The 18,725-nt window shown below is 44.8% G+C and overlaps 2 long non-coding RNA genes across 2 annotated transcripts in view; both read left to right on the top strand.

Annotated features, from left to right (window-relative positions):
- Positions 1–97: 97 nt before the first annotated feature.
- Positions 98–11,026, top strand: LOC128135679 (uncharacterized). The gene is made up of 3 exons (XR_008233201.1): positions 98–755; positions 1,526–1,560; positions 10,970–11,026. It is a non-coding gene; the product is annotated as an uncharacterized LOC128135679 (long non-coding RNA).
- Positions 11,027–12,652: 1,626 nt separating this feature from the next.
- Positions 12,653–18,725, top strand: part of LOC128135680 (uncharacterized) — a 38,544-nt gene continuing 32,471 nt past the window's right edge. Inside the window, exon 1 of the long non-coding RNA XR_008233202.1 lies at positions 12,653–12,711. This is a non-coding gene — a long non-coding RNA (uncharacterized LOC128135680). The remainder of the gene's footprint in view (positions 12,712–18,725) is intronic.

Genomic DNA, 18,725 nt, shown 5'->3' with positions numbered 1-18,725 from the left:
TTTAAATTTTCTTGCTACTTTTCCTTCTTTTTGTCTCCCTGACCTTATTTTAATTTCTCACCCTGTTGCTTTTCAAATTTCGTTCTTATGTCTCCCTCTATGCAGCTCCATGTACCTACTTTTTGATTCTTGTACCCTGTTGCTTTCAAAATTTTCTGTTTCCTTCTATCCATCTCCCTGTCTCTAGTTCTTAACTCTTCCCTCTCTGTCCTGTACCCTGTCACTTCTTAGATTTTCTTTCTACCTCTCCCTCTTTCTGTCTCCCTGTGCCTATTTGTTAGTTCTTGCCTATGTTTCTCATATGCTGTTGCTTTTTGAAAATTTTCTCTCTACCTGGCTCCCTGTTTCTGTTTTCTAGTTCTTGCTGTTTCTTCTCCCATATCACTTGAGAATGTTTCCCTGTCCCTTGTCCTGTCTTTATCTTGTTGTCCTGCCAGTCCCTTCACCTTCTCTCCCCCACTTCCTATTATTTATTCCTCCATCTCCATCCCTGTTGTTTTGCTCAGTCTCTCTGCGCTTCTCTCTCTACACTGTTTTCCTGCTTCTCGTCCCTCTCTTGTTCCCAGCATCCCATTTTCTGGCTCCCTGTCTTGCACCTCTGTGTCCCTCTGTCCTTCCTCCTGCTTTACTCTTCCCTTTTATCACCCCATCCTGCTGCCTTTGGGCACTGAGCCTTGTAGCCAACTCATTGCCAGGATTTCTTATATGCATTAATGAATAAATTTTTCCTGCCTCCTCTGTGTCCCTGGATGTGGGTAGGTGCAGGGGCAGGGATAATATGCTGTGGGGCTTTGGCAATGGCCCCTGTTCCTGATGGGCTCCAGCTGGGGCTGGGATGGCCCCAGGTGTGGCCAGTGAGGTTGAGGATGGGGCTGGCCCTGCTGTGTGAAGGGGCTCCAGCTGTAAAGGGGGCTGCCTGGGCAGGGGAACTGGCCGAGGAGGGAGTGCAAGGGGGTCTGGCTGGTAGGTGCCTGCAGCAAGGAATGGCCAGTCCCCGTGGCAAGGAAGGATCCCTCTGAGCTGTTCCTGGCCTCTGTTGGCTACATGCGTGAGCCGCCACGTATCAAGGAAGCCTTGTGGATGAGGAGCATTGAGGCGTCCGCTGCGTGCTGCCGAGTGGGTGAGGGTCAGGCAGCCGGCACTGGGGAGGAGGAAGGGGCAGAGGCAGAGAGAGAAACGTCGGGGCGGTGAAGGTCTCCTGCCGGCACCAGGAGCTGTGGTGAGTCGCACATCCTCTCCTCTACATCCTGGCCCACCTCCGCCTCCCTTCCTCCGTCTCCCTCTCTGCCTGCCCACCTATGTGTATGGCTCCTCAAAACTTGTTATTCTTCTGTCAACTCTGCCCAGTACCCTGTTGCCTTTTAAATGTTTAATATGCCTCTCTCTAACCAGCTGCTTCTCCCTGTTTTTTATTTTTTCTGCACCGCCTTGTACCCCATTACTTTTAAAATTTAATTTCTATGTTTTCCCTTCTCTGTCTCCCTGACCCTATATTTTAATTCTTCCCTCTTTGTCCTGTACCCAGTTGCTTGAGACTGGCTGGGCATCGGTCAGTTGGTGGTAAGCAAATGTTTTCATTTGCTGGGTTTTTTTTTTCTGTTACAACTTTTAAAAAAAAGTCTTTTTAATTATTAAACTTTTTATATCAACCCATGAGTTTCTCACATTTACCCTCCTGATTCTCCCCCTATCCCACTGTAGGAGGGAGTAAGTGAGCAGCTGTATGGTACTTAGTTGCCAGCCAGGGTTAAACCACGATGCTACATCTACATTTATGAAGCTGCCTGTTGCTATTTTTTCATTATTTCCTGTCTGTTGTGTACCCTGTTGCTTTGAAAATTTGCTTTCTATGTCTACTTTTATCCAGTTTACTGTCTTTATTTTTTATCTCTCTGTCCTGTGCCCCTGTGATACTTTTAAATTTCCTTTATATTTCTCAGTTTTAGTTCACTGTGGCTATTTTTAAAATTTTTTCTGTCCTGTACCCAATCACTTCTTAAATTTTCCTTCTATGTCTACTTCTATCGAGCTGTGTATCACTGTTTTTTAATTCTTTCCTCACTATTGTGTACCCCGTTGCTTTTTACTTTTTCTTTCTATGTCTACTTTAACCTATTCACTGTCTTTAAGTTATTCCTGTCTGTCATGTAGCCCATCACCTTTTAAATTTTCTTCCTATGTCTGTTTGTTTAGTTAGCTGTCCCTATTTTTTAATTCTTTTGTCTCTGTCATGTACCCTGTTGTGCTGGTTTGGGCTGGGATAGAGTTGATTTTCCTCCCAGTAGCTAGTATGGGGCTACGTTTTGGAGTTGTGCTGAAAACAGCGTTGATAACACAGGGATGTTTTTGTTATTGCTGAGCAGTGCTTGCTCAGAGTCAAGGGCTGTTCTGCTTCCCACCCTGCCCCACCGGTGAGCAGGCTGGGGCTGAACAAGGAGCTGGGAGGGGACACAGCTGGGACAGCTGACCCCAACTGACCCGAGGGCTGTTCCAGACCATACGATGTCATGCTCAGCATATAAAGCTGGGGGAAGGAGAAGGAAGGGGGGACATTCAGAGCGATGGCATTTGTCTTCCCACATAACCGTTACGCATGATGGAGCCCTGCTTTCCTGGAGATGGCTGAACACCCGCCTGCTGGCGGGACGCTTCAAGGAATGAATTCCTTGTCTTGCTTTGCTTGTGCGTGTGGCTTCTGCTTTACCTATTAAACTGGCTTTATCTCAACCTGTGAGTTTTACTTTTTTTCTGGTTTTTCTCCCCCATCCCACTGCAGGGGGGCAGCGAGCAAGCGGCTGGGTGGTGCTTAGTTGCCAGCTGGGGTTAAACCATGACACCTGTCACTTTTTTCCAATTTGCTTTCTATGCCTACTTTAACCTATTCACTGTCTTTGTTTTTTAATTTTATCATCTCACTTTTAACATTTTCTTTCTGTGTCTGTTTGTTTGCTGTCCCTATTTTTTAATTCTTTCCTGTATGTCCTGTAAGCAGTTGCTTTTTAAATTTTCTTTCTATGGCTAGTTTTATACAGTTCACTGTCTATATATTTTTAGTTTTTTCATCTCTGTCTTGCACCTCATTGTTTTAAAAATTTTCTTTCCATATCTCTATTTATCTATTTTTCTCTCCCTATTTTTAAATATCTTTCCTGTCCTGTATGCCATAATTTTTTAAATTTTCCTTCTATGTCTACTTTTATCAAGCAGTGTATCACAGCTTTTTGATTCTTTCCTGGCTGTCGTGTACCCTGTCACTTCTTACATTTTCTTTCTCTGTGTCTCTCTATTATTCACCCTATCCTTATTTTTTATTTTTTTCCCTAGCCTTTCTTTAATGCTGTCACTGTTAAAATTTTCTTTCTGTCACCTTTTATCCAGTTCACTTTGTTTTTTAATTTTTCCGCTGTCTTGCACTCCATCACTTTTACATTTCCTTTCTATTTCTCTATTTAGTGTGCTGTCACTATTGTTTAATACTTTCTTGTCTGTCCTGTAGCCTGTTGCTTTTTAGATTTTGGTTCTACATCTTTATTTCTTTAGTTCGCTGTCCCTATTTTTCATTCTTTTCCATTTTTCCTTATTCCCATCACTTTTTAAAATTTTCTATCTCTGTTAACCAGTTCTGTCCCTGTTTTTTAATTCTTTCCTGTCCTGTACCCCATCACTTTTTAAATTTTCCTTCTATGTCTACTTTTATGATGCTGCATATTACTGGTTTTTAATTCTTTCCTGCCTGTCCTATACCGCATCACTTTTAAAATTTACTTTCTATGTATCTCTCTCTTTTTCAGCCTATCAATATTTTAAAATTTTTTCCTTTGTCTTAGACTCCATTGCTTTTAAAATTTCCTGTCTCTGTTTTAGTTTGCTGTCCCTATTTTTTTCCCTTTAATTCCTTAATGCTGTGCTTTTAAAATGGTCTTTCTATGTCTTCTTTTATCCAGTAACTGTTTCTATTTTTTAATTCTTTCCTGTCTGTCATGAACTGCATTGCTTTTAAAATTTTCTATGTCTACTTTTATGTAGTTCACTGTCCCTATTTTTCAATTTTTTCTCTCATAATTCTTTTACTTTTCAAATCTTTTTTTCTAGGTGTACTTTTATCTTGTTTTCTGTCCCTATTTTTAATTTTTTCCTGTTTACTGTATCTTGTCGCTTTTAAAATTTCCATTCTATGTCTACTTTTATCAAGATGTCACTCCCTTTTTTTAAATTTTCCTGTCTGTCCTGTACCCCATCTCTTTTAAATTTTCTTTCCTCGTCTATTTTTAGCCAGTTTGCTGTCTTTATTTTTTAATCCATTCTAGTATGTCCCATACCCCGTTGCTTTTAAAATGTTCTTTCTATGCCTTCGTCTGTCACATCTCACTTTCTCAGGGTGACAACTCAGGTTTGCTGATTCCCAGGTCAGGATTAAAGTGAAACGACACTAGGGATCCTTTAACTCACAAAACTCAACTTTATTCGCTCACCACAAAAATTGGCATGAAACTACATCAGTAAACTGTGTAACCTGTGCTAACCCTACATCACCAGACATATACTACAGGCCTTGCTTATTTTGGGATCACTTCAGGGAAGACAAGAAGGAGAGCCCTCCGGTCGAGTCACGAGGTTCAGAGCAGACCCCTTTGCTTTCTAGACTCCTTCTCACAGAGGAGCCTAGGGGCAGCTGGATTCACTCCTAGTCCCAGACTTGGTCAACGGTTTATGTTTACAGGATAAAATGTAGGGATTATAGAAAAGGAAAAAGAAAGAGAGATACAAGACAGAGAGAGAGACAGAGAAGAGAAAGATTTCACCAGTCCTGGGTGCAGCATTGGTTCAGTCAACTGAGGGGTCCAGTCCTGCTGGGCTTGCACACCTGGGGCTTCAGTTTGTGTCCTTTTATTGTCCTTGCCCCTCCTTCGGGCAGGCACTCAAACTTGTTAGGTTAATTAGGTGTCATGAGTGAGTGGTGTGTGAGCCTTTGGGACTTGGGGGTCGTTTGGGGGGTAACTTCCCCTTCCCTGCAGATGTGATCTTTTGTCACGCATGGTGAGCTGTCCTGCTCAGCATATCAGAACAGCATTATCAGAACAGGGAGCTGTGCACCCTCTGGCATGCCCTTCCCCTCCTGTTGCTGATGGGTGCTGATCTGCTTCTTTTCACCTGTGGTTCCTTGCTATGCAGGGTTCCTTATTATGCAGAGTTTGTTGTTAAGCAGAACTTGCCCCACCATGATGTTTGAGACATTAACTCTTTCAGCCTCTCACACCGTCTATTTAGGGGTTTTTTTGCTATTTTAAATTTTTTTCCTCTGTTAATGCCTTCACTTTTGAATTTTGTTTCTTTGTTCACTTTTATGTATTTTTCTGTCTCTATTGTTTCCTTTTTTCCTATCTGTTCTCTATGTTATGACTTTTAAAATTTTCTGTGTCTACTTTTATCAAGATGTCTAACCCTATTTTTTTATTTCCTGTGTCCTGTTGCTTTTATTTTTTTATCTACTTTTATCCAGTTCACTGTCTTTATATTTTATTCTAGTCTGTGCTGTGTAATTTAAAAATGCTGTCACTTTTAAAATTTTGTTTTAGTTTGATGTTCCCTTTTTTTTTCCTTTATTTTCTTAATCTTGTTGCTTGTTAATTTTTTTTTTCTCTACATCTGCTTTTATCTACCTCCTGTCCCTACTTTTTAATTCTTTCTTGTCTGTTGGTGTCCTGATTTTGGCTGGGATAGAGTTAATTTTCTTTCTAGTAGCTGGTATAGTGTTATGGTTTGGATTTATTTTGAGAAGAATGTTGATAACTGTCCTGGGTTCAGCTGGGATAGAGTTAATTTTTACAGGAACCTCGGAGGTGGGGGGGCATAGCCGGGGCAGCTGACCTGAACTAGCCAAGGAGCTATTCCATACCATGTGACATCATGCTTGGTATATAAATGGGGAGCGGGCTGGGGGGAGCGCTCTGGACTTTCGGTGGGGTAAGTGGTGGAGCGTCGCGTTCCGGGCGGTGAGCAGTTGCACTGTGCATCGCACTTTTTGTATATTCTTTCATTAGTACCGTTGTTGTTTGTCCCAGTAAACTGCCCTTATCTCAACCGTCGAGGTTCCAGGTTTTTTTTCTTTTCTCTCCTCTGTCTCCTCCCTATCCCACCGGAGGGGTCGGGAGGAGTGAGCGAGCGGCTGCGTGGTCCTTTGTTACCGGCTGGGCTGAAACCACGACAATAACACACTGGTGTTTTCAGTTGTTGCTAAGTAGTATTTAAAACAAGTCAAGTATTTTTCAGCTTCTCATGCCCAGCCAGCAAGAAGGCTGGAGGGGCACAAGAAGTTGGGAGGGGACACAGCCAGGACAGCTGACCTAAACTGGCCAAAGGGATATTCCGTACCTTATGATGTCATGCACAGTATATAAACTGGGGGGAGTTGGCTGGGGGTGGGGAGCAGGGGCCCCGGATCACTGCTTGGGAACTAACTGGGCATCGGTAGGCGAGCGGTGAGCAATTGCATTGCACATCGCTTGTTTTGTATATTATCTCCAAGTATTATGTTTTGTATATTATTATCTCCAATTATTTTATTATTATCTTCATTTCTGTCCTATTAAACTGTCTTTATATCAACCCACAAGTTTTACTTTTTTTTTTTTTTCCCCTCGATTCTCTCCCCTAACCCACTGGGTGGTGGTGGGAGTGAGTGAGCGGCTGCTTAGTTGCTGGCTGGGGTTAAACCACAACAGTTGGGTAGGTTGTCAATTTTAGAATTTTCTTTATGTCTCCATTTACTTAGTTTGTTGTCCCTATTTTTAAATTTTTTTCCTCCTTTAATGCCTGCCTTCTTGAATTTCTTTTCTGTGTCTACTTTTATGTAGTTTTCTGTCCCTATTTTTAAATTTTTCTCCTGTGCCTTGTACCCTTTTATTTTTTTTTAATTTTCTTTCTATGTCTACTTTTATTTTTTGGAGGGCTCTTTTCTTGGTTCATCCTCAGGCTTTAGAGGGTCTCCTCGGCATGCTTTTATCTCTGGGTGTAATTTGCACCCCCCTTGGTTTGTCAGAACGTTGCCTCTTCCTCAGAGCAGTCTTTTTGTCCTCTCTTCCATCTCGCTTGCCTCCAGTGGGTCAGTCTCCCTCATGATACCTGTACCGTGTTCAAATCTCCTCCCCAAATCTCCTCCCGAGTATCTTTGTGCCCTCGAGCCTTCTTCTGTGTCTCTGTCTACCTCAGCACCCCTCTATTTCTGTCACAATGCTTCCTGCGAGCATCCTTCTGTTCCATCGCTATCCTTGAGTTCTGTAGCAGGCTTTGTTTCTTTCGTATTCAGAGACAATTCCTCCTGAGGCTTTCATTGTGCCCCAGAGCACTCTTACCTTATTCACTGCCATCTTGGATGTCTCCATTCTGTCGCTCATCCCCTGAGGACATCTGTACATTGCTGGGACACCTTCTTGAGTTTTGCATTGTGTCCCAGAGCTGCCTTCTGTCTTTCACTCTCAGCACCCTTCTTCTCCCATCATCATGTCTCCCGAGGCCATCCTTGTGCCCCACAGCCCTCTTTTGGCTCTGTTGTGCACTTTGCACCCTTCTCCCTCCCTGAGAACCTTTCCTGATGCCATCTTTCATCTCCAGAATGCTCATGTTGTCCTCTATGCTAGCTAGCATACCTCTGTTCAGTCCCTAGTCCCCTGAGGACATCTGTAGTCTGTTCAAATCCCTTCTGGACTTCTTCATCATGGCCTGGAGCCTTCTTTTGCCTGTCCCTCTCAGAAGCCCTCTGCTACTGTCACAATGTCTCCCGAGGTCTTAGATTTTCCCTGCAGCACACTTTTAGCTCTGTAAGCCCCCTTTGGACTCATTTTGTTGCAATTGCACCTCTCTGATACTGAAAAGCCGGTCAAAGAAACTCTCTAAGACTTGTTTTGGAGTTTTAGAAAGCAGGCATTCTTTATTGCAGCGCTGGATGCACGGGGGATATTTCCACCTAGCGTGCATACCACAGCTTTAGCACAAACAGGTTATATAGAATAACTAATTGCATATTAATCAGATTAGTATACATATACATAAAAATGATTGCAACTGATTATCTTAGTACTGCCTACATCCTATCATACGCAATGAAGGATCCATTTGAGGCAAAGGGCTGCTTTTACGACCACCGACCCATTTGAAGTTCCTGTTGGCTGTCCTTGAAGTCTTTATTCTTGTCCTTGTTCTTTGATCTTGAAGCTTAATGCAGTTTCAATCACATGTGGTCAGTTTCAGCATTGTTCTCATCTAGTGTACAGGACTATCTAGTCATAAGAGCAAAGAACTGCAAAACTTATGAATAATTACTAGTTAATCACTTGACTACACTTTTGTAATTATGTCCCCAGCTACCCGTTGTCTACTGTTTCAACCATAATGGTAATATATGATCATTTATCAAATCTCACTTATACAGTTATCTAGCAGCAAACCAGTTTTCATCAGTCTACCTTCTAAAGGATGTGTCGTATTGTGAGCTGACCTGTTTAGCTTGAGTCCTAATTAGGGCACCTGCTAGCCTCTCCCTTTGCTGGAATTCTTCTACTCATTTGGTGTTACTTTTTTAATATGCTGAAATACAATTTGTGATTTTAATTTTTCAGATGTGTTGTCGTAAGGGTGTGGTGATGCTCAGCAGATGCCCCATCCTGTGGGAAGCACCCCCTTCCATGGGGCAGGCAGTGTGGATTATCTGGCGTTGGGTCAAGAACCCAGAGTGGAATTGCTGTTGCAGATTATCCCAGACGAGTTTACCTACTGTGCATTACGTGGGTGGAGCCCCTGGTGAAGGTAAACCTCATGCATGCCCCCCCCAGCCTGTGCATGTTCTTGCGCACATATCTTTCCACCCCAAACTATCCATCTAACCCACCTTCCATGCGAGTTTTTTCCCATGTCGATTGGTGGGGGCGTCACCCCCTTCCCCCCACCCACCGGGTATCCCTGAAGTTCCATGTTTTCTCGGTGTCATTTGTGGCTGCTGTCCCCACGTAAACTGCGGGGGGCGTGGCTGCTGCCGACCCTTTGCTGCATGACTGCAGGGGGCGTTGTTGCCCCACCCCCCCAGCCTGTCCCTGTGGGGCATGGCTGCTGCCTGGTCCCCCCCGTGTATTTCCATGTTTTTTTGGTGTCTTTTGCGCTTTGGGACTCTTGTACCTCTGTTAAGGGAGTCAGTTGGAGACACGCTCAGGGGGACTCTGAATCATTGGCTATTCACAGTAAATAATTTATTTTGCAACCAGAGATATTTTGGAGATGGAATTCTTAAGGGATCTAATTCTGCTTTTTGATTCATTCCTATCCAGAAGGTAGTTCTGGTAGAAGTTAGGTGGTATGCACAGTCTTGCTAAAAATGAAGCATAACCCCAGAGTGTTTTGGCTTTTTTATAGGAAACTAAAGCACATCAATTTTGATAACAACATTGTCATTGCATTTAATGAGCTAGTTTCTTACATAGTTTAGAAGGACATCTATTGTTTTCTATCTACACCCCAGAAAAATTAAGTTTAATTCTCTACCCGGTCACATTGCTGATGCAATAGGTGTAGCTGTAGTACAGGAGCAAGTAGTGTCATTTCCTGCAGGGGTTACTTTCTCTGTTCAGGGCTTTGCTTGCTGTAAATTTAAGGCAGGTGAGAACAGTGCTGCTGCTCCTCCAGCTGACTTCATAACTTCTGGTGGTTTGCCCTTCCCCTTTCCCAGGTGATTGTGCTAAGGGTGGTGGGCGGAGGGTCAGGGTATTTGAGCCACAGCCTCTGCTGAGGGAGTTCATTGTGCTCCTGGGTTTCTCTGGTGTTGGTGCTCAGCTCTTCCTTGAGTCCTTTGCAGCTTTTGAGCTGGCTCAGCTCTTTGGGAAGAGGTGTCTGCCTGAGGTAAGAGCTTCAGGACCAGTCAAGGTTCAGCAGCATGTGTGGTAGAAAGTAACACTTGTATGCAGCTTTTTTTTTTTCCTCTCTTTTTTTCAGGTCAGTAATTTTGTTTTGAGTGTTCAGGGGTAGAGAGAGGGTTTAATAGTATGCTTTTTTTTTTTTTTTTAATTCTTCATGCATTGTGTTTTCCTGGAATTCCCAACTTTATTGAAAACAGAACCTTGTTTTTTTCACCAGTTCTGCTGTATGCTGTGTAAGTTGCTGGTATCTCTCTTAACAGGACTGATGGTGACATTGTTTAGCAGGGGTTAGGGTGAGCGTCTTATATGCATCTGTGTATGGAGTTTTAGTATTTCTGAAGAAAGCAGAAGGGCCAGGAGGCACAGCGCCTTTCAGGCCCTGGGATGCCTCGTCGCCTTTCCTCATTGCCCACAGAATGCCATGTTGTCCCTAGAACCTTTGCAGCTTGTGGCAGGCACCTCGTGGATTATAAGCCTTAGGACTTAACTTTATTTTGTGGACATGTGGCAGAGCTCAGAGTCTCTGGGAAGTTGTAGGTTAGGAGGTGCCCCCAGAATTTGGGATGTGGCTCAGAAGAGCGGCTCCTGAGGAGTAGCCACTGAAGGGGGTTCCGGGGTGCAAATGGAGGGCAGGAGGTGTCAGGAAGCAGTGGGGTTGCTTTCCTGACAGTTGAGGAGAAGAAAAGGGGTTTCTAAAGTTTTGGGACTGATGGGGAAAGGGAGGAGGGTTCACCAGCCTTTCTCAGATGAGTTTTGCAGTTGAATTTGGATGTCATAGAATGGTTTGGGTTGGAAGGGACCATAAAGATCCTCTGGTTCCAACCCCCCCGGCAATGGGTAGGGACACCTTCTGCAAGACCAGGTTGCTCAAAGCCCCGTCTGACCTGGTCTCGAATGCTTCCAGGGAGGGAGCATCCGCAGGTTCTCTGGGCAACCCGTTCCAGTGCCTCGCCACCCATAGTGAGAAACTTCTTCCTAACACCTAAACTAAATGTACCCTCTTTAGGACTAAAGTTGTTACCACCTTGTCCTATTGCTGTACACCCTTGTAAAAAGAGCCTCTCCAGGTTTCTTATAGGCACCCTTTACATACCATGAAGTCTGCTATAAGGTCTCCTGCAAAGCTGCATGCCAATGAGCGGTCCGAGAAGGTGAGGCGGTTGTCGGTCGGGTCAGTGTTGAACAGCAAAGTATTATGTGGCTGCTCGGTTAAGCATTTACCTTCTGTTTTGGAGGCGCTGTGGGGGCTATCTTTGAATTGGATGAGCGTTTGAGGAGAGCTGTGGATTAGCGAGGAGGAGCGTGGGGCCGATGACTTCTCATGAGCGCCATGCTAATTTGGTGTGTCTTGGTACCTTAGGTACCATGAGTGACGATGGCTGCAGGGTCTGATTCTGGAATGAGCGGGGAAGTGAACACGGTGGCGCTTGTGAGGAGGGGGGAGTTGGGGAAGTAGTTGGCGTTGGCTGGCGGGATGCTTACTCCCTTTTCTGGTTTATTTTTTTTCTGTGCTTTTTCTATTGCAGATGTTGAAGACCAATGTGTCCCCTTGAGGAACATCCCAGTTAGCCTGTGTGGTTTTTGTGGAGGATGGACTCAGCCCCTCGGCCCTCTGAAAGCTACGTTGAGGGACCAGGGCTGGGGAGAGGCTGGGAGGGAGGGACGAAGCTGGGAATTGCAGGGAGGGGTTTTAAAGTTAGTGCAGGAGAGAGGGCTGTCCCAAAGCAGTCCCCTTTAGGCAGGCAAAGGGAGCGGGTTGCTTTTCAGCGCGAGACCTGCGTGTGCCGGGCAGGGCAGGTCCAGCCTGTGTCTGCAGTGGTGTGTAGTTTGCGTAGTCTGTCTTCTGTGCCTTTGACCTTCCTCAGGTCTCGATGTCCTCGTCGCGCTTTGCGCCGGAGGAGCGTGGCATGCGCTTCGGGTGCCGTCCCTAGGGTCTCGAATGCCCGTACTCATCGGCCCGGTGTTAATCGGGCGCTGCTTTTCTTGCGTTCGGAGCTCTAAAGCGTGGATCGGTCTCGGCGGGTTCCGGTCGGTCCTCTTTTGCGGCGTTCTTCCGGGCTGCGTCAGCAGCCCCGCTCTCTAGCCATCCGTTTTCTCGGACTGGGACTTCTTCCCCGCATCCTGACATCCTTAGGTCTTGACACCAGGCTTCTGGCACATCCGTCATCTGGGTTTTGACGGTGCCGTCTTGTAATGGGGTGTTACGTTCGACTCCTCTCCTCGGGGTCTGCCGTAGAGCCTCCTGGCCTCACGGTGACGGCCCCGTAGGTCGTCTTGCCCGACGGCGCCTCCCGTCCGGGGGTCATTCTTTTTGCTGAGAGTTTTCTCTCTCTTTGAATCGCCTCGTTGGTAGCGTTCCACGTGGCGAGGTTCTGCGCATGGGTGTGTTTGGCTTGGAGCTGCTCTGCCCGGGGATGTAGAGTCAGGGGTAGGTGGAACAGCGATAAGAGTCTATGGGTGAAACGATGTGCCTAGACTGTTTAGGCGAGGGTCGTACAGTCATCTCAGCTCGACTAGCCGTCAGCGGGCTGTGTGGGCAGCCGTGCCGATAGCGTTTTACGGAGACGATTGGAGCCGTGTGGCAGGGGCTGTTGAGGGGTAGTGAAGCGGATTTGATTCTCTAAGGTGTTAAGTCTTGCACGTGATGGGCTTAAAGTTTTGCCCTGGTTTTTTTTTGGTTGGCGTGTTTTGGTTTTTTTTTTGTTTGTTTTGTTTTCTTTTTAAATGGGAGGCTGTAGTTGGACTCCAGATGGTCTTTGTAGATGGAATCAAGACCTCTGGAGTTGTTAGGCTCTTGCTCTGCATCCAGGTGACTTGTTCAATATGGTTTTTTTTTTTTTTAGGTGCGGAGGGACAAGATGCGTGCCCCAGAGCGACGGGGAAAGGCAGTGGAGCGCCGTAAGGAGGTGGGTCTGTGAGTGGAGTCAGAGGGAAGATGCGGCCGGTGGCTCTATGATTAGGTGATAGGGTTTTTACTTTTTTTATATTTTGAAGGTGCGAAGGAATGAGCAAAGCGGGCTATCGGCACCGGAGGTGACTTGGCAAGTTGAGCCGTGACTACTGGGTTGAAGCAACGGTTCCTTTGGAGGTGGTGTATTGTTGGTGAAGTTGGCAGCATCCCTTGTCATTTGTTTTTTGCAGGTGGTATGGAGGCTTCAACGTGGCAAGCTGTCGATGGCAGAGGTGGGGTGGTTGAGCGGCCAAGGTAAAGGAGAGGGAGTTGGGAATCGGTGCGGGCGGGCTGAGGTTTCGGGCGGTGTCTCGGCATGCGTCTTCTGCTTTGGTTTTTGCAGGTGGCGCACGCAGCCTTGGAGGGGCGAAGCCGCAGGCCGATGAGCAGTCTGAGAAGGTGAGGTGGTTGTGGGCTGGGTTGGTGTTGTATATCGAAGTATGATGTGGCAGTTTGGTTTAAGCTTTTCCCTTTTGTTTTGGAGGCGCTGTGCGGGCCACCTTTGGAATTGGATGAGCGTTTGAGGTGAGCTGTGGATTAGGGAGGAGGAGTATGGGGCTGGTGACTTCTCACGAGTGCTATGCTAATTTTGTGTGTCTTGCTGTCTCAGGTACCGTGAGTGATGATGGTCGTAGGTTCTGACTCTGGAATGAGCGGGTAAGCATAACACTGTGGTATGTGTGATTAAGTGGGGGGTTGGGAAAGTAGTTCGTGTTGTAGAGGAACGTGTTTGTTGTAGAGGAACGTGTTGCGAAGCTTTAGGGTAGCTACTGTAAAACTGTATTGTAAAGCTATTGTAAAACCTTGAGGTTGCTGTTGTAAAACTGTGTTGCAAAAAGACGTGATGTAAAAAACTATATTGTAAAAAAACTGTGTTGCAAAAAAATGTATTGCAAAAAAACACGTGAAACTTTAGAGTTGCTACTGTAAAATTGTATTGTAAAACCGTGTTTTAAAACTATTGTAAAACTTTGAAGTTGCTGGTGTAAAGCCGCGTCGTGGAAAAGCCGCGTCGTGAAACCATGTTGTAAAAAAACGTGTTGAAAAAACTGTGTTTTGAAAACTCGTGGTGTAAAAACACATGATGAAGCTTTAGGGTTGCTACTGTAAAACTGTATTGTAAAAGTATTGTAAAACTTTAAAGTTGCTGTTTGAAAACTGTGTTGTGTAAAACTGTGTTGTAAAAAAACGTGTTGTGGAGCTTTAGGGTTGCTACCTTAAAACCGTATTGAAACACGGTATTGTAAAACTTTAGTTTGCTACTCTAAAACTGTATTGTAAAACCGTGTTGTAAAACTGTATTGTAAAACTCTGTAGTTGCTGTTGTAAAACTGTGTTGTAAAAAAATGTGTTGTAGAAAAACGTGTTGTAAAAAACTGATGTAAAACAACTGTGTTGTAAAAAACTGATGTAAAACAACTGTGTTGTAAAAAAACGCGTTGTCAAAAAACCCTGTGGCAAAAAAACGCGTTGTCAAAAAACCCTGTGGCAAAAAAACGCGTTGTCAAAAAACCCTGTGGCAAAAAAACGCGTTGTCAAAAAACCCTGTGGCAAAAAAACGCGTTGTCAAAAAACCCTGTGGCAAAAAAACGCGTTGTCAAAAAACCCTGTGGCAAAAAAACGCGTTGTCAAAAAACCCTGTGGCAAAAAAACGCGTTGTCAAAAAACCCTGTGGCAAAAAAACGCGTTGTCAAAAAACCCTGTGGCAAAAAAACGCGTTGTCAAAAAACCCTGTGGCAAAAAAACGCGTTGTCAAAAAACCCTGTGGCAAAAAAACGCGTTGTCAAAAAACCATGTGAAACTTTAGGGCTGCTACTCTCAAACTGTATTGTAGAACGGTATTGTGAAACTATTGTAAAACTTTGAAGTTGCTGTTGTAAAAAAACGTGTTGTGAAGGTTTAGGGTTGCTACTCTAAAACTGTATTGTAAGACTACTGTAAAACTTTGAAGTTGCTGTTGTAAAACTGTGGTGTAAAAAACTGTGTTGGAAAAACTGTGTGTAAAAAAACTGTGTTGGAAATACTGTGTGGTAAAAAACTGTGTTGGAAATACTGTGTGGTGTAAATACACGTGTTGTGAAGCTTATAGGGTTGCTACTGTAAAACTCTATTGTAAAACCGAGTTGTAAAACTGTATTGTAAAAGTATTGTAAAACTTTAAAGTTGCTGTTTCAAAACTGTGTCGTGTAAAAGTTTGTTGTGTAAAAGTTTGTTGTGTAAAACTGTGTTGTAAAAAGACATGTTGTGAAGCTTTAGGGTTGCTACTGTAAAACCGTGTTGTAAAACTGTGTTGTAAAACATTGAAGTTGCTGTTGTAAAACTGTGTTGTGTAACACTGAGTTGTAAATAATTACGTTGTAAAAAACTGTGTTGTAAATAATAGGTTGTGAAGAAACGCGTTGGGAGAAACCGGTGTGGGAGAAACCGGTGTTGGGGGAAACCGGTGTTGGGGGAAACCGGTGTTGGGGAAACCGGTGTTGGGGAAAACCGGTGTTGGGAAAACCGGTGTTGGGAAAACCGGTGTTGGGAAAACCGGTGTTGGGAAAACCGGTGTTGGGAAAACCGGTGTTGGGAAAAGCGTGTTGGGAAAAACGTGTTGTGAAGCTTTAGGGTTGCTACTGTAAAACTGTATTGTAAAACTATTGTAAAACTTTGAAGTTGCTGTTGTAAAACTGTGTTGTGAAAAAACATGTTCTGAAAAACTGTTGTAAAAAAACGTGAAAAACTGTTGTAAAACAGTGTTGTAAAAAAACCATGTTGTAAAAAACCGTGTTGTAAAAAACCCTTGCTGAGTCCATATCCGGTACCCCGGTGGGTCTTTCTGTCCCGTCATCTGTTTGGTGCACCTCCATTTGGTCCCCGATCCCCTGAGGACACCTGTTCTTTGTTCAATTCCCTTTTGAGCTCCTTGCACCCCCAAGGCTTCTTTGGTCTCTCTGGCCCCTTCCGGATCTCTCTAATCCCTGCGACGATGCCTCTTGCTCTACTGGAGCCTTTTCCAAAGCCATCTTTGTGGTCCAAAGCAGTCTTTTTTTTTTTCCCACCTTACAGTATGTTTCTGTTTGGTGTCTGGTACCCCAAAGATGTCTATCGTCAGCTTAGATCTGCTCTTGAGTTTTTCAGAGGAGGCAATAGCCTTCATCTATTTTTATCGACACATCTCCCGTGGTGGTGTTTATTGTGTTTTGCAATTTAGTTTTGCTTTAGCTAGTTAGGTATTAATTAGGCTGCTTCATACAGTTCCTGGTACGTATCTTGTATTTCCCTGGTTTTTTGGTGGTTTCTGTCCTTTGGGAATCATCTAGTTCTCTTAAGGGAGTCAGTCAGAGAGACGATCATAGCGACTCTGAAATGTCAGCGATTTACTGTAAATAACTTTGCAACCAGAGATATTTTTGAGAAGGGATTCTTAAGGAATCTAAATCTGCTTTGTGATTCAGTCCTATCCAGAAGGTAGTTCTGGTAGAAGTTAGGTGGTACGTGCAGCCTTGCTAGAAATGAAGCGTAACCCTACAGCATTTTGGCTTTTTTTATAGGAAACTCAAGCACTTCAATTTTGATAACAGCATTGTTATTGCATTTAATGAGCTAGTTTCTTACATCGTTTAGAAGGACATCTATCTTTTTCTATCTACGCCCCAGAAAAATTAAGTTTAATTCCCTACCCGGTCACGTTGCCGATGCCATAGTTGTAGCTGTAGTACAAAAGCAGGTATTGTTTTTGCTAGTAAGGATCGCTTTCTCTGTTCAGGGCTTTGCTTGCTCTAAATTTAAGGCAGGTGAGAACACTCCTGCTGCTCCTCCAGCTGACATTGTAAGTTCTGGTGGTTTGCTCTTCCCCTTTCCCAGGTGAATGTGGGAAGGGTGGTGGGCAGGGCCATGGGGTATACGAGCCACAGCCTCTGCTGAGGGAGTTCATTGTGCTCCTGGGTTTTCCTGGTGTTGGTGCTCAGCTCTTGAGTCCTTTGCAGCTTTTGAGCTGGCTCAGCTCTTTGGGAAGAGGTGTCTGCCTAAGAGCTTCAGGACCAGTCAAGGTTCAGCAGCATGTGCGGTAGAAAGTAACACTTGTATGTAGCTTTTTTTTCTTTTTTTTTTCAGGTCAGTAATTTTGTTTTGAGTGTTCAGGGGTGGTGAGATGGTTTAATAGTATGCATTGTTTTGGTTCTTTTTTTAGTTCTCGATGCATTGTGTTTTCCTGGAATTTCTGACTTTATTGAAAATGGAACCTTGTTTTTTTCACCAGCTTTGCTGTATTCTGTGTAAGTTGCTGATACTATCTCTCTTAATAGGACCGACGGTGACATTATTTAGTAGGGGTTAGGGCGAGCGTCTTGTATGCATGTGTCTATGGAGCTTTAGTAGTTCTCAAGAAGGCAGCAGGGCCATAAGGCATAGTGTCTTTTAGGGTCTGGGATGCCTCATTGCCTTTCCTCATTGCCCACAGAATGCCATGTTGTCCCTAGAAACTTTGCAGCTTGTGGCAGGCCCCTCGTAGGTTATAAGCCTCGGGACTCGACTTGACTTGGTGGGCACGTAGCAGAGCTCAGAGTCTCTGGGAAGTTGTGAGTTAGGAGGTGTCCCCAGAATTTGGCATGTGGCTCAGAAGAGCGGCTCCTGAGGGGCAGCCACTGAAGGGGGTTCAGGGGTGCAAATGGAGGGCAGGAGGTGTCAGGAAGCACCCCAGTATATGTGGACAGTCTTGCCTCAAGGCTTTAAGAACAGCCCTACCATTTTTGGAAGTCAATTGGCATGAGAATTAGAGATTTGGAAGAAAGACAATAATCAAGGAATCTTGTTGCAATATGTGGGTGATCTAATAATTGCAGCTGAGACAGAAGAACCATGCCCCCAGTTAACTCTTAGCCTTTTGAAGTTTTTGGGAATCGGTGGCTATCGAGTGTCAAAAGAAAAAGCCCAAATAACCCAGAGAGAAGTAACTTATTTGGGTTTGGAAATCCTGAAAGGACAGAGACAATTAGGAACCGAGAGAAAGAAGACAATTTGTCATCTCCCCGAGGCCAAGACTCTGAAAGAGTTGCGAGCGTTTCTGGGAACGGTCGGGTGGTGTCGCCTGTGGATTGCAAATTACAGCTTGCTGGTCCGACCTTTATAGGAGCAGCTCAAAACCTCAAACAACGGATTTATAGATTGGACTGGTGCCAGGAAAGCTGCTTTCAAACAACTAAAACGGGCTTTAATGGAGGCGCCAGCCCAAGGCCTGCCAGATCTCACAAAGACATTTGAACTTTTTACTCGTGAAAGAAAAGGTATAGCTCTGGGTGTCCCGGCCCAACACCTGGGACCAAGTCGGCGAGCTGTGGCCTACTTCTCAAAGCAATTAGACAACGTGAGTCTGGGATGGCCCGGTCGTCCGAGAGCCGTCGTTGCAACTGCGCTATTGATCCAAGAAGCTCGTAAGTTCACCCTAGGACAGAGAATTGCAGCGTATGTTCCCCACATGCTGATCGCTGTGCTCGATCAGAAAGGGGGGCATTGGTTATCCCCTAGTAGAATGCCGAAATACCAAGTGGTGTTGCTGGAGCAAGATGATGTTTCCTTAAAAAGTACTCCTATCGTTAACCCTGCTGTGTTTTTAACAACCGATCAGGTTGAAGGAGAACTGGAACATGACTGCCTGCAGACAATTGAAGAAGTCTACTCCGGCTGACCGGATCTCTGAGATGCGCCACCGGAAGAAACGGATTGGGAAGTATATACCGACGGAAGCGGTTTCATCCGTGAAGGAAAACGTTTATCAGGATACGCGGTAACCGCTACCGAGAAGGTAATTGAATCGCGAGCTTTGCCTTCAAATGTATCTGCCCAAAAGGCTGAATTGATAGCTCTTACTCGAGCACTGGAACTCAGTCAAG

Source organism: Harpia harpyja, chromosome 23 (assembly GCF_026419915.1).
Source record: "Harpia harpyja isolate bHarHar1 chromosome 23, bHarHar1 primary haplotype, whole genome shotgun sequence".
Classification (NCBI taxonomy): domain Eukaryota; kingdom Metazoa; phylum Chordata; class Aves; order Accipitriformes; family Accipitridae; genus Harpia; species Harpia harpyja.
This window is presented reverse-complemented; position numbering and strand designations above follow the sequence as displayed.